Source organism: Schistocerca piceifrons, chromosome 5 (genome assembly GCF_021461385.2).
Source record: "Schistocerca piceifrons isolate TAMUIC-IGC-003096 chromosome 5, iqSchPice1.1, whole genome shotgun sequence".
Taxonomy (NCBI): domain Eukaryota; kingdom Metazoa; phylum Arthropoda; class Insecta; order Orthoptera; family Acrididae; genus Schistocerca; species Schistocerca piceifrons.
The window spans coordinates 447,166,045-447,180,964 of NC_060142.1; positions in this window are offsets into that span (position 1 = coordinate 447,166,045).

Consider the following 14,920-nt stretch of genomic DNA (forward strand, 5'->3'; position numbering starts at 1 on the left):
GTAACGTCCAGTGTTCAAAGTGCCATCAATGCGAACAAGAGGTAACCGAGACGTGTAAACAATGGCATCCCATTCCATCATGCCGGGTTATAAGCCAGTGTGGCGATGACGAATACACGCTTCCAATGTGCGTTCACCGCGATGTCGCCAAACACGGATGCGACCATCATCAGCCGGCCGAAGTGGCCGTGCGGTTAAAGGCGCTGCAGTCTGGAACCGCAAGGCCGCTACGGTCGCAGGTTCGAATCCTGCCTCGGGCATGGATGTTTGTGATGTCCTTAGGTTAGTTAGGTTTAATTAGTTAGGTTTAACTAGTTCTAAGTTCTAGGGGACTAATGACCTCAGCAGTTGAGTCCCATAGTACTCAGAGTCATTTGAACAATTTTTGACCATCATCATGCTGTAAACAGAACCTGGATTCATCCGAAAGATTGACATTTTGCCATTCGTGCACCCAGGTTCGTCGTTGAGTACACCATCGCAGGCGCTCCTGTCTGTGATGCAGCGTCAAGGGTAACCGCAGCCATGGTCTCCGAGCTGATAGTCCATGCTGCTGCAAACATCGTCGAACTGTTCGCGCAGACGATTGTTGTCTTGCAGACGTCACCGTCTGTTGACTCAGGGATCGAGACGTGGCTGCACGATCCGTTACAGCCATGCGGATAAGGTGCCTGTCATCTCGACTTCTAGTGACCCGAGGCCGTTGGGTTCCAGCACGGCGTTCCGTATTACCCTCCTGAACCCACCGATTCCATATTCTGCTAACAATCATGGGATCTCGACCAACGCGAGCAGCAATGTCGCGATACGATAAACGGCAATCGCGATAAGCTACAATCCGACCTTTATCAAAGTCGGAAACGTGATAGTACGCAATTCTGCTCCTTACACGAGGCATCACACCAACGTTTCACCAGGCGACCCGGTCAACTGCTGTTTGTGTATGAGAAATCGGTTGGAAACTTTCCTCATGTCAGCACGTTGTAGGTGTCGCCACCGGCGCCAACGTTGTGTGAATGCCCTGAAAAGCTAGTCATTTGCATATCACAGCATCTTCTTCCTGTCAGTTAAATTTCGCGTCTGTTGCACGTCATCTTCATGGTGTAGTAATTTTAATGGCCAGTAGTGTATTTGTTACCGTTACACTTTCTGGTAGATTAAAATTGTATGCCCGCCCAGGATTCGAATCTAGAACCATGCCTTTTGCGAATAGTGCTCTTACTGTCCGTTTTATGCTGACATTATTCGCGTCCCGCCCTTACAGCTTCCAGTCTCTGTTTGTCCATCTTTTCAGAGATAGTTGCGGGACTCGGCTGTTCGACACAGGATGTCAAATGAAAACCTTTCAGCCGTCTAGTTTCCAAACTTATTTTATTTGGCTACCAGTTTCGGTGATTGATCAGAACGGAGGTGGAATCTTGCTACACGTCGGTCGGGAGCCTGAAGATGGAGTAGTAAATCACCGAAACTGGTAGCCAAATAAAATAAGTTTGGAAACTGGACGGCTGAAAGGTGTTTACTATAATTTAACATCATTACAGCTTCACGTCTGTCAGTTCATATCTCCTGTGGCTATGCCATCCTTTCTTCCAGAGATGCTAGTACAATAAGGTGTTCAAGAGAGTTCTGTGAAGTTCAGAGAGGTGAACAGAGCTACTAGTGGAGTAAAAACGATCGTGTGATGTTTTGGATTCGACACCGCTCCTACACATACCAGAAAGTTTGGAAACATCGCACGCTACGCTGATAAGTGGAAAATAGACAACCTGTTCTCTTAGAAATCTGCAGCTGTCAAAACAGCAACAGATATTCTCGAAATCTGGGATCAGCAATTTCGTGAAAGGGACAAATCGTCGACCACGGAGTGGCGTAACCCCTCGCTTGATGACGTGATTAATTTGTGGAGCGGAAGTCGTGCTGCCCCAAGGACGCAGTGCTGTAATTTTTACATTTCGGTGAAGGTAATATGAAGGAAATTTGTTTGTCACGTTCTTAATGGATGGGTCCTTGTACCGTTCAGTATTTGCATTCGTGGACCGAGTATTTTTCTTATCTTTGAATGGTGGTCGTTATTTACGAAGGGCACAGTTGTCTCCACTGTGTTTTCTTTCTCTGTACAGCAGCTCTATGTTCACGACTGGGACACAACGACAACAGCAAATCACTTAGACGGTGTTTTCCAAGTGTCTACTACTGCTACTACTTCTTCTTCTCCTGACACTCTAGGATTAGGCCTGATGGCCTGATCTTGCCTCATCATCACTTCCTGAGCTTTCCCATACCCCTTCTCCCAATAGGATTGCATTTCATCACTTTCGGAGTGATGATTATCTGTATACTGAATACATGCTCTTTTTAAGTCTGCTGTTGTCAGATTACTTTTTTTAATGGCTATATCCCCAGTTCTTATTTCTTCATTTCTTATTATTTATATTTTACAGTCTTTCACTGATATAGGAACCTTCATTTCAGATGTTCCAAGTTGTCTTAACTCGTTTGATCTAAGTTCCAACTTTCTGCTCCATTTAGTAGTGTCGGTAAAGCCAAGACTGTATAAAATTTTATTTTGGTTTCTCTTCTCGTTTCTTCTATCAATGTTCTTCTTACCATGCCACATATGTCTTGATATTCATTTATTACCATACTTCTGTCTTTCTCTTCTTCGAAAGTTATTTTACATTCTCGTTACCGGAATGAGACACTTGTTCTATTCTTATGTTACTGATGATCACGTTAGTCCTTGTGGAGTATTTTCCTGGAAAGGCCGCTGTTTTTATTTCTGTTGTCGGTATCTTAATGTTACAACTTAAGTTTACATTGTTTAATTTATGTGTCACTATTTGTAATTTGCCTTCACTGTTGAATTTGAGTACCTGGTCGTCTGCAAAAAGAACTGTATTCAGAAATTTATCCTTCCCAGTTGTTATACTTTGAGGTATTCTATCCTCCATCCATTCTCTGATCAGTTCGTTGATGCAGATGTTAGACAGTGTTGGTGATATACTACAGTCTTGTCTTACTCTCTGGTTTATTTCTGGTGTCAGCTCTTTGCCTGGGGAAACCTCTTTTCTCCATTAGTGACCAGAACTTTTCCGGTGTGTTGCGGTCAAATGCTTTTTCATAGTCGATAAATGCTAAGTGTATTCCAAATAGAATTTTCGTCTTTTTGTATAATTTGTTTCAGGGTGAAAACATCGTCGGCACAGGATGTACCTTTACGGATGCCTGCTTTTTGTCTAATAAAATTGGATCGAAGATGTTTCGAAGCTTTTCATTAAGCTGTAGATCTTGTAAAAAGCATTGAGGGGACTGATTCCCCTGCAATTATTTGTTTATGACGTAGAGATGGAACATTCTGAATTCTAGAAGTGGTCCACCATATCTTATTAGCTTTCAGTTAATTCAGTTTAATCCAGGTGCTTTTCTGTTTCCTGTTTCTTAAATGCCTTTTTTAATTCTGTCAAATCTATTAGATCTGTCCTTTTTCTGCTTTTTTCCGTTGCCACTTCTGCATATGGAACATACCATAATTTCTTATAGTGGTTTATTCAGTTTTCTGACAGAATGATTTTCATATTTGCAGGGTCTTCATCGGTTCTTCTTAGCTGTCTGATCAGTTTATATGCTCTTACCCGTCTACCATGAGTCATGTTCAACTCTGCTTATAAATATATGTATGATGTATGTCTATACGTATGATGAAATGAAATCAAGATTAGTGTTATCTAATGAGTCAGATCCAGCCACAAGTGCCGTAATATTGGAAACGTTAGTCTGTTTTAACAATTAAACCTCGATAATTCGAATATGAGTGTTATAATAGCCTAGAGGGGTCGTTAGTGTGTGACAACCGAGAAATAAACTACCAGTGAAACGCGTCAGCTGTGAGACTCTGCATAGAAATTACGTTCCACGCTGACCTAGCGTAACCACTTTATGTTACTTGGTTTCTGTCTGTCTTAAGTTGGCTGAAGATCAAGAATTTCATTCATCATGTGTTGTTAGCTGTTACTGACAATTCGTCACCAGCAGCTGTATTGCAATCACGGCGAGTAGGCGATACTTCTCGTCTCTTTGGTTATTATAGAATATATGACAGATTTGCTTAAGAATGACATATTTTACACAACACTGTAGGCAATTTTAGTTTCTTGTTCCCCATTCTCATCAAAACTGCTTCTCCTTTCATGTTGTGAGAATCTGGAATCGACTTGCATTGCAATGATTCACTTTTTTAGTTATATTCACGGCTTTTGAGTCCAATTTTTCGGTCATTGTGCACGGTTTGCTCCTGTGATCTGAAACTGTATGTCATTCGCAGTATATGAAATTTGATCACAAAAACAAATATCCACAGGCAGTGCTGTGTTGTCTATTTTTGTTGTTATGAATTACAGGTGTTACCAATTCAAGCATTCATAAGTAAAACCGTTTGCATGTGCGTAACATCAACATAGAAGGATTGTCTGTTGCCAAAGAAGAACTCCTGCAACATATTGCCAAGGAACCTAGGTGTGATATTTTATGTATACAAGAAACCCATCGAGATGACACCATGAGAAGACCAAAAATCCTTGGGATGAAACTGGCAGTTGAGCGACCCCATAGACAATATGGCAGTGCTATCTTTGTGAGGAACGATATAGCTGTTCTCTCTACCTCACTTACAGAATTCAACAATATTGAAATACTGTCTGTAGAACTGAATGGTTGTATTGTGTCGTCAATTTACAAACCCCCAGGAGCAGATTTCCAATTTTCACCTACAGACAACTACACCAATCAACAAGCTCACTTTATTGTTGGAGATTTCAATAGTCATAGCAGTGTTTGGGGTTATGCTGAGGACGACAGTAATGGTGAAGCAGTTTTGACTTGGGCTGATACCAACCATCTTAATCTTGTCCATGATAATAAACTCCCACCATCTTTTAACAGTGGGCGTTGGAAACGTGGGTATAACCCCGACTTAATTTTTGTTAGCGAGAACATAGCTCACCAATGCAGAAAAACTGTTCTAAATCCGATACCAAATACTCAACACCGCCCCATAGGCTGCCAAGTGTTTGCAGCCATTACTCCTAGAATCACATCATTCCGAAGGCGATACAATTTCAAGAAAGCAGACTGGCAGAAGTTTGCTGATCTCCTTGACTCAGAAGTTTCACGCATAGAACCCTCAGTTTCCAACTATGATGAGTTTGTAGAAGCCGTGAAAAGATGCTCAAGACTCTCAACTCCCAGAGGCTGTCGAGTTAACTACATACCTGGCTTGACAGAAGAATCCGTGAAGCATCTACATAACTATATCCAACTTTTCAATGATAATCCTTACAGCATTGAAACCTTAACTGCTGGCCAAAATTTATCCTCAGCCTTAGCCAAATCCAAAAAAGAACGATGGATAGAGCTACTCGAGAACCTTGATATGTCTAAAAGCAGTCAGAAAGCCTGGCAGTTGCTGCGACGCCTGAACAACGACCCTGTCCACAATTATGGCCATGCAAACATTGCACCAGATCAAATTGCTCATCATCTAGTTCAGAATGGAAGGGTCAATTGTTCTAAAGATAGAACAAAACTCAAAAGAGAACCTGAACGTGAAAACAACCATATATCAAATGACTTCATCTTACAAGAACTCAGAACCGCAATTCAGAAATGCAAAAATGGTAAAGCGCCTGGTCTAGACGACCTAATGATTGAGCAAATTAAACATTTTGGTCCCATCACGGAAAGATGGCTTCTGCAATTCTATAATGGTTGTCTGAAGCGGAAACAGATCCCTGCCATCTGGAGGAAAACTAAAGTTATTCCCTTACTAAAACCTGGAAAGGGTGCAGCTGATCCCAAGAACTACCGACCGATTTCGCTCCTTTGCCATTTGTATAAAATCTATGAAAGAATGTTGCTAAATAGACTCACTCCCATTGTTGAAAAACAACTCATACCTCAACAAGCAGGTTTCCGACCTGGAAAGAATTGTACAGCACAAGTCCTTAATCTGACTGAACATATTGAAGAGGGATATGAAAAAGGATACATTTCCGGGGCTGTCTTCGTGGATCTCACAGCAGCATATGACACCATTCAACATCGACAATTATTGCACAAAGTCTACTACATCACTAGAGACATTAATTTCACCAGAACTGTGCAGACACTTTTGGAAAACCGGCGATTCTATGTGGAGTTCCAAGGAAGAAAGAGTAGATGGAGAAGTCAAAGGAATGGCTTGCCTCAGGGTAGTGTCCTTTCCCCCATATTGTTCAACATATTTACAAATGACCAGCCTCAACCTTCTCTTACAAAGAGTTTCATCTATGCAGATGATCTTGCCTTAGTCACACAAGCCAGAGATTTTGACACAGTAGAAAACCAGCTTACTGTTGCTCTCAAGGACCTATCTGAGTACTACAGAGTCAATAACTTAAGACCGAACCCTGCTAAAACTCAAGTTTGTGCTTTCCACCTACGCAATCGAGAGGCCTATAGAAAACTTACAGTGTTTTGGGAAGATCAAGAGCTTGAACATTGTTTCTACCCCAAATATCTGGGTGTCACCTTAGATCGAACGTTGACCTACAGAAAACACTGCACTAACACCAAGCAGAAAGTTGCTGCTCGTAACAACATCCTGCGGAAGCTCACTGGCAGCGTTTGGGGTGCAGATCCCAAACTACTAAGAACATCAGCCTTGGCCTTGTGTTATTCCGCAGCTGAATACGCATGTCCTGTATGGTACAAGTCATCTCATGCAAAGCAGGTTGATGTGGCCCTGAACGAAACCTGCAGGACAGTAACGGGATGCCTCAAAGCTACACCTATTGATAAACTCCATAAACTAGCAGGTATTGCTCCTCCAGACATAAGGCGTGAAGTCGCAGCCAAACTTGAGAGACATAAAGCAGATCATAACACCGATCACCTGCTACATGGATACCAGCTACCAATTAGTAGACTCAAATCTAGGAGGAGCTTCATGAGAACTACTACACCCCTCACCGGTCGGACTGGAGCAGCCAGACTATCTCAGTGGACAGCAAAATCTGACAGTAACGATTGGATGACTCCTTCTGAGACCCTTCCTCCTGGTGGAAATCAAGTCTGGACAGTGTGGAAGTCTCTAAATCGGCTCAGGAGTGGCGTCGGACGAACTAAGGACAATCTGTTTAAATGGGGCTTCATGAAGGAATCTTCCACCTTGTGTGACTGCGGAGAAGAACAGACAACCAAACATTTAATTAACTGTCCTAGATGTCCTGTATCATGTTCCACACAAGAGCTTGTTGATGTTTCAGACAATGCTGCTGCCGTTGCACAATTTTGGGCTAATACCGTTTAGTTTGTTCTTTTATGATTTGACCTGATTTGTTATATTGTATATATTGTAAATATTGTTGTAATGTTTTTGACTCGAAATAAATAAATATGTGCGTAACATTAAATGAATGTTATTTAGCTATAATGTTAAGAGCGTCTGGTGGTGGTAAAAAACCGAATCGCTTTTGGTGAATGAATTTTTTCAGTTTGCAATTTGTCTAAGGCATAAAAACAAAAATACCTACTGTAGCTACAGAAGAGAAGAACCGCCGAAATAGCTTTCGCTGCTCTCTATTTATGATGTTCGAGTTGCAGTCGGTGCATTTGAATATTATTCGTAACTACGCTTTAGATCAAATCATAGCTGAATAAAACGTTCTCGGTTTTCAAGCCGTGTCAATTCGAATAAAATCCTCGAGCTTTCAATAACCACTTGCGCCATCGTAGGTAGGAGTTCACTAACTGTCGAGGCTGCTACGGTTCCTCGCTTATACAGGCATGATGACATCATCAGCAACCAATCACATAGACCCAATGTGGCGCGCACGTAAGTCGACCCGGGCAGCTAGCGAAGCTATTGCCCGTGGCAGCACCGGTGACGTCAGGTGGCGCCAGGGGCAGGCGCCACGTTTGAAACTGCCGCTCCCGCGTCGCGCATCTGTCTTTGCTTTTTTTCGATGTCCAACGCCCGCCCCCATGCCCTGCTGAGTGTGTACCCCTGGTCTCTGTTGAAATTGTTGTTGTTGAAACGAATCTCGGCCGCTTCCGCTATAACGGAGTCCCAATATGTAGACGCATGAGCCAACACTTTTGTATTTTCGAGCTGTATTTTATGTCCATTTTCTAGGTAATGCTCCGCTATGGCCGACTTGTCAGGCTCCCTTTGTTTTACAGGGCGCTTGTGCTCAGCACAACGCCCTACATCCGCGCGAATTGTCCGATATACATGCTGCGACATTCATATCTTACACCATACACGCCGGACACTGGAAGAGCAATGTCGTCTTTAAGACGGCGCAACATATCTCGTATCTTGGGGACGGGCCGGAACACTGGTCTTAGCCCATGTTTCTGCAGCAGACGTCGTAACTTGCTGCTAGTTGCTCCACAGTATAGCAGGAATGCATTCCTTTTGGCCTCTTCTAGTGATTCACCAGGTGTCTTTCGCCGGCGGCCCTTGAAAGCGTTTGCGATGTCTCTTTTGCTCTATCCATTTTCCCAGAAAACACGTTTTAAGTTCTGCAATTCAGACTGCAGGTGGTCGTCGTTAGAGACAATCTTGGCTCTATGAACCAACGTGTTCACGACCGCTTTCTTGTGTAAAGGGTGGTGGAAACTATTGGCGTTTAAGTATCGATCAGTGTGTGTTGGTTTCAGGTACACTGAATGACCAAGCTGGCCTCCTGCCTTCCGCTCAACCAAAACCTCCAAGAATGATAGGTTGCTGTGCTTCTCCACTTCGACAGTAAATTTAATGTTCGGATGGACAACATTCATGCGATCGACGAACTGCTGTAGTATATCTTCACCATGGGGCCATATCAGGAAGGTGTCATGAACGTATCGTAGAAAGCTAGACGGCCGTAATGTCGCAGTTTACAGCGCTTGCTCCTCAAAGTCCTCCATGAAGAACTTTGCGACTGATGGAGACAGTGGTGATCCTATGGGTGTGCCTTCCGTAATCTCATAATATTCATCGCAGTACAAAAAGTACGTTGTCGTAAGGACGTGACGGAACAACTTAATGATTCCAGACGGAAAATGCTGGGCCAAAAGATCCAGCGTATCTTGTATTGGCACCCTCGTAAAAAGTGACACAACGTCCAGGCTAACCATTAGGTCGTTTGGGCCTATCTTCACTGCAGTGGAAAAAACATTAAAATGGATCCGTGTCTAAAAGTTATCTGGTAGTAAGGCTTGCGTCGTTCACGTCGATATGCATGTAAATTGGGGACTCTAGTGATTGTGTTCCAACACTTCCTCCTCAAACTCTGCTGTGGTGTTGTACGCAAGTGTCATATCTGTTCGCTGTAAATGTTCAGCTGTCGCGCATTCGTCTGTACAGAAACGCGGAAATAAGTTGGCCCGTTGCCGGCCGCGGTGGCCGTGCGGTTCTAGGCGCTCCAGTCCGGAGCCGCGCTGTTGTTACGGTCGCAGGTTCGAATCCTGCCTCGGGCATGGGTGTATGTGATGTCCTTAGGTTAGTTAGCTTTAAGTAGTTCTAAGTCCTAGGGGACTGATGACCACAGCAGTTGAGCCCCATAGTGCTCAGAGCCATTTGAACCATTTAAGTTGGCCCGAATGGGCCTCAGACGAACACTTTCCTTGTGTATCTTTGGTAGTCCATAAATCCTGGGAGGTCTGGCGGCACGAGGCGTTAATTTCTTCACCGCTTCATCTGGTAAACCAGAATCCTTTAATAACTTCCCTGTCTTTCTTAACAATGGCCTGTGTGGGATTACGACTAAGCTTGCGGTAAGTGGCGTCTTCTAATAAACGTAGCATCTTCAGGTGGTAGTCTGCAGAGTACAGAACCATGGTGGCATTCCCTTTGTCAGTTGACAAGACAACCTTCATTCTCACTAATAACAGCAAGCAACGTCGTTCCTCCTGGCTAATATTATATTCTGGTGGCTTAGCTTTCGCCAGGATATGGCTGGTAGTTAGCCTGACGTCCTCAGATGCATCATAGTTACAAAAATGCGAAAAAACTCCTTGATCTATACCATGTATTTCTGCTCCCTGTCAATGCAATGGCAGTGAGCGACACCATCACGTCTTCGAAGGACGAGCTCCTCTGGTACCAGCCATACCAAGAAGCACATCGGCTGAGGAAACGGAGTCTATCTGTTGTTAGTCTAATGGAGAGTGGAAAAATTGTAGAATACTGTTTGATTGTCGATGTACTTCCGGTTTGGTTCAGAATTATCGCGGTAAATTCACTCGCTATTTGCTTGTCATTTATATTAAACATCCTGGATGACATAGAGATAGCAAATTTATGGTTTTGAATCCAGTAAGGTCGTTCCAATGGAAACTTCAGCTTCTATCGCCATTTACGCTGCGAATTCTCTACCTGAGCCACCACTGGGACGAGAAGGGAGCGCTCTTTGGCGCATGTGTACTCCAGTCTAGTGGTAAAGTGTTCATCCTTCACGCGGAAAATGGTGTTAGTTTTCGGTTCTAATGTCGCTGGAGACAATACTTTCATCTCTTCTGTGAAAGAGTGTGGTTCTGAATGTTTTGCAGAGTGGATTTTACTGCGTATGTATCCCCAACTGCTGCATCTGCATCGTATTGTGATAGTCCTGTAACGCTACTTCAGTACGTGTGTGGAATGTAGACACCACTGCGAAGCTCCAAATGCGTATCACCGTGCCAATTCATGACAATTTCGGATACTTCGTGTTATTAAAAGAAACCTTTTCCCGTAACGTTATCTTTATAGGCTCTAAATCATTCGTATTAGTACAGTGCGCACTAAATAGCGCTTTTCCGTTAGTTTGCTGAACACAGCAGATAAACATAGGAAATAAATAAATCATCAGCAGTCCAGTCTCCCGTATTACATAAAACAAAGTCACAACGTTCGGGTAGTTTTTCGACTTCACACCTATAGAAAATATGTTGGTAGCACTTCGCCTGCTTGTATATTATACTATGTCAACACACAGCAAGGCTGTGCAACTCAGCATAGAGATGAGGCGAGAGGTGTTTCTAATTTTGTCACTGAGTGTGCGCTACATGACCGGGTACTTCCTAAATGCTGCATACGTCTGTATAATTCGGAACAGCGGAACACACTGCTATGAAATGCTAGAGATACACCGATCGGAGGTCCGGATTTGGTTTACAGCAGAATTGCGACAAAAATGGAAACTGGCGGACATCTAGCGGCCTCCGCTGAGCACATGTTATAAATGCACTTCCTCAAACAGTACATCAAGCAAGATGGCCAGTACAATGTGTCAAAGTATCGTCGAATAAGGTTAACAGTGACTCTGACGTCGTATACGCTAAGAGCAAGTGTCACTTGTGATAATGTCAACCACTACATGCGATTTTACGGCCTCCAGTCGTGTCTGCTTAGCTCTTGATATCGGAAAAGTAGTCTCGTTCGTTGACAGAGTGGAGCGAGAAGATCCAGCTTCGTCTGTGCTGCAGTGGGAAAAAACATTAAAATGGATCCGTGTCTAAAAGTTATCTGGTAGTAAGGATTGCGTCGTTCATGTCGATAAGCACGTAAATTGGATACTCTAGTGATTGTGTTCCAACACTTCCTCCTCAAACTCTGCTGTGGTGTTGTACGCAGGTGTCATACCTGTTCGCTGTAAATGTTCAGCTGTCGCGCATTCGTCTGTACAGAAACGCGGAAATAAGTTGGCCCGAATGGAATCTGTCTGGAAATGATCCATGTGTTCCCTTGCTATTGCGCAACAACACGCGGCATGCACGTCGAGTCACATCAGAACAAGTCTGTCTTTCTGTGTTGTAAAACGGGAGTCTAATACCACTTAGTCACACACGCTACCGTTACTAACACATAAATAGTCTCTCAATTCCTTACTTAATAGCATCTGCAGCAGGATAAGTACTCCAGAACATAGAAGTTTCAAGCCTTCGTTAAAGCTCAAATTCTATCTTTCGAACATGAGTTGATTAATTCTTACAAATATCGTCATGCATGATATTTCCATGAAAAAAAAGTGCACATGAATACGCCTTGGAGAAACAGACTGTATAAGCTTCCATCCTCAAAACGATATATTTTTTTAATGACATTATCAACAGCAATTTGAATTAAAGCAAACAGAATGTATTTAGCTGGAGGGCAGAGGGTATATCCTGGTAATCGTAGAGGGTTAATAGCTTTAACAAACATTTAAACTGTGACAGTTCTTTTTCGCACTCTTCACTACGACATTTTCACTATGGTTTGTGTCGCTCTGCATCGTTTCCCATGAAAAACACGAAAATTTTGTTGAATCCTCGTTTATGACTTTTATTGTTTCTTGTTATTCACAACATACATCTCAGGATCACTTTGTTTTTATATCAAGAAAGGAAACTAGAGAAACTGCCCTGAAAGTATGAACTATTTTGAAAGATGATTGAGTGTTAACTGCGGACATCATTGCATTCGTGGTTACAGAGAAAATCTTCGATAGTGGAAACTGGAAGACGCTCTTTAGGGCAATGAAGATTATAGGACTGGACTGGAGGGACGACGTTTTCTCCTACTCGTGTAAAAAGCCAAAGCACAGAGACAGATGTGAGTGTGAATGTGAAAACTGAGTACATTACATGGAAAGTGAGACAAGAAAGTGCGCTCCCCTCATACCCAGTCCACATGCTCATGGAGGAGGCCATGTAAATATAGGCAAAAGATCAAAAACATCTGAATCACCGGACAAGAAATCTATTGATAAAGTTTGCAGGTGACACTGCATTAGTCGGAAATACTGAGAAGGAACTAATCATCATCATCATCATCGTCATAATTTAAGACTGATTATGCCTTTCAGCGTTCAGTCTGGAGCATAGCCCCCTTATAAAATTCCTCCATGATCCCCTGTTCAGTGCTAACATTGGTGCCTCTTCTGATGTTAAACCTTTTACTTCAAAATCATTCTTAACCGAATCCAGGTACCTTCTCCTTGGTCTGCGCCGACTCCTCCTACCGCCTACCGCTGAACCCATGAGTCTCTTGGGTAACCTTGCTTCTCCCATGCGTGTAACATGACCCCACCATCTAAGCCTGTTCGCCCTGACTGCTATATCTATAGAGTTCATTCCCAGTTTTTCTTTTATTTCCTCACTGTGGACACGCTCCTGCCATTGTTCCCATCTACTAGTACCTGCAATCATCCTAGCTACTTTCATATCCGTAACCTCAACCTTATTGAAAAGGTAACCTGAATCCACCCAGCTTTCGCTCCCATACAACAAAGTTGGTCGAAAGATTGAACGGTGCACAGATAACTTAGTCTTGGTACTGACTTCCTTCTTGCAGAAGAGAGTAGATCGTAGCTGAGCGCTCACTGCATTAGCTTTGCTACACCTCGCTTCCAGTTCTTTCACTATGTTGCCATCCTGTGAGAATATGCATCCTAAGTACTTGAAACCGTCCACCTGTTCTAACTTCGTTCCTCCTATTTGGCACTCAATCCGTTAAAATTTCTTTCCCGCTAACATTACTTTCGTTTTGGAGATGCTAATCTTCATACCATACTCCTTACATTTCTGATCTAGCTCTGAAATATTACTCTGCAAACTTTCAATCGAATCTGCCATCACAACCAAGTCATTCGCATGTGCAAGACTGCTTATTTTGTGTTCATATATCTTAATCTCACCCAGTCAGTCTATTGTTTTCAATATGGTCCATAAATAATATGAACAACAGTGGAGACAGGTTGCAGCCTTGTCTTACCCCTGAAACTACTCTGAACCTTGAACTCGATTTACCGTCAACTCTAACTGTTGCCTGACTATCCATGTAAAGACCTTTAATTGCTTGCAAAAAGTTTGCCTCCTATTCCATAATCTCGTAGAACAGACAATAACTTCCTCCTGGGAACCCGGTCATATGCCTTTTCTAGATCTATAAGGCATAGATACACTTTCGTGTTCCACTCATAACACTTCTCCATTATTTGCCGTAAGCTAAAGATCTGGTCCTGACAACCTCTAAGAGGCCTAAACCCACACTGATTTTCATCCAATTGGTCCTCAACTAATACTCGCACTTTCCTTTCAACAATACCTGAGAAGATTTTACCCACAACGCTGATTAAAGAGATACCTCTGTAGTTGTTACAATCTTTTCTTTTTCCGTGTTTAAAGATTGGTGTGGTTACTGCTTTTGTCCAGTCTGATGGAACCTGTCCCGACTCCCAGGCCATTTCAATTATCCTGTGTAGCCATTTAAGACCTGACAGTCCACTGTATTTGATGAGCTCCGACTTAATTTCATCCACCCCAGCTGCTTTATTGCACTGCAATCTATTGACCATTTTCTCCACTTCCTCAAATGTGATCCTATTTCCATCATCATTCCTGTCCCATTCTACCTCGAAATCTGAAACATTACTGATCGTATTTTCACCTACATTGAGCAACTCTTCAAAATATTCCCTCCATCTGCCCAAGGCATCCACAGGATTCACCAGCAGTTTTCCTGACCTGTCCAAAATACTTGTCATTTCCTTCTTACCTCCCTTTCGAAGACTGCTAATTACACTCCAGAATGGTTTTCCAGCAGCTTGACCCAATGTCTCCTGCCTGTTTCCAAAGTCTTCCCAAGATTTCTTCTTGGATACTGCAATTATCTGTTTGGCTTTGTTTCTTTCTTCAACATAACTTTCTCTGTGTACCTGAGTTCTAGTATGTAGCCATTTTTGATACACCTTCTTTTTCCTTTTACAGGCTGCCTTGACTGTGTCATTCCATCAAGCTGTTTGCTTCATCCTGCTTTTACACACTACTGTTCCAAGACATTCTTTAGCCACTTCTAGTACTGTGTCCCTGTACCTTATCCATTCCTTTTCCAGTGACTGTAATTGACTACATTCAACTAACTGGTACCATTTTGAGA